General features: G+C 54.8%; 1 pseudogene; it reads left to right on the forward strand.

Annotated features, from left to right (window-relative positions):
* Positions 1–442: 442 nt before the first annotated feature.
* The window catches only part of LOC110314315, a 90,120-nt pseudogene continuing 89,311 nt past the window's right edge, over positions 443–1,251 (forward strand).

A 1,251-nucleotide genomic window follows, 5' to 3' on the forward strand; every position in this document is an offset into this window, starting at 1 on the left:
GAGGATTCTGGGGGAGAAGGCTGTAAACAGTTCAGGTGGGCGAGAGTTAAAGAAGGGGTTGGAGAGGGGAGTTGGGGTTTAGTGGGAGCAGAGAGAGGGTTAGAAAAGCTGCTTGTGAGAGGGAAAAGATTAAAAGCTGTTCAGGGAGATAAAGAAGTCTGTTTGGAACCTGCTTGGCATTGCTGTCTTTCTTTCCCATCTCTGCTGGTCAGATTTCAGGGGTCCATGACAAATGGTGGTCCATACTGGGACGAAAAGAAGGCAAAAAGAAGTGATGACAGAATACAAGCTGGTTCTGGTGGTGTAGGCTGGTAGGATTTGCTGAAGGAGGAAGAGGCCCCAAGAGCGACATGTCCCAGGTTGCTGAGGCAGAATGTTCAGTCGCACTGTTCTCCTGAGTTGGGGGGGGGGGTCGGCTGAGGACGAGGGTCGGCAAGGGGCTGCCCCCGCTGTGGTGGCCACCATGCTGAGGCCCCGGGGAGCCGAGGGAACTGCTGTGGCGCTTCTCTGGCTGCTGCTGCTGTTGCTGGGGCCGAAGCTCCAGGATCTGGGGTTCGTGGCCAGGGCCTGACTGCCAGAGAGAGCGTCCTCTGGGCTGTAAACACAGGCGGCGAGGTACATGTGGACATGCATGGGATCCGGCAAGGTGCATGTGAACATGTACGGGATCCACTTCCTCAAGGACCCTCTGGAAGGCCGGGTGGGCCGAGCCTCAGACTATGGCATGAAACTGCCAATCCTGCGCTGCTCCACCCCGGAGGACCAGATCCTGTATCAGACAGAGCAGTACAAGGAAGAGACCTTTGGCTACGAAGTACCGGTCAAGGAGGAGGGCAACTATATGCTGGTGTTAAAGTTTGCTGAGGTCTACTTTGCACAGTCTGAGCAGAAGGTGTTTGGTGTCCGGTTGAATGGCCATGTGATGGTAAAGGACTTGGACATCTTTGACCGTGTCAGGCACAGCACAGCCCATGATGAAATCATCCCGATGAGCATCCAGAAGGGGAAGCTGAGTGTGCAGGAGGAGGTGTCCACTTTCACAGGGAAGCTCTGGCTGGGACAGTAGATGATGTACCAAAGCTGCAGCCTCATCCAGGATTGGAGAAAAAAGAAGAGGAGGAGGAGGAAGAAAAATACGAAGAGGGGTCTAATCTCAAAAGACAGACCAACAAGAACAGGGTGCAGTCAGGCCCCCGCACACCTAACCCCTATGCCTCGGACAACAGCAGCCTCATGTTCCCCATCCTGGTG

The sequence above is a fragment of the Mus pahari genome, chromosome X, assembly GCF_900095145.1.
Source record: "Mus pahari chromosome X, PAHARI_EIJ_v1.1, whole genome shotgun sequence".
Classification (NCBI taxonomy): domain Eukaryota; kingdom Metazoa; phylum Chordata; class Mammalia; order Rodentia; family Muridae; genus Mus; species Mus pahari.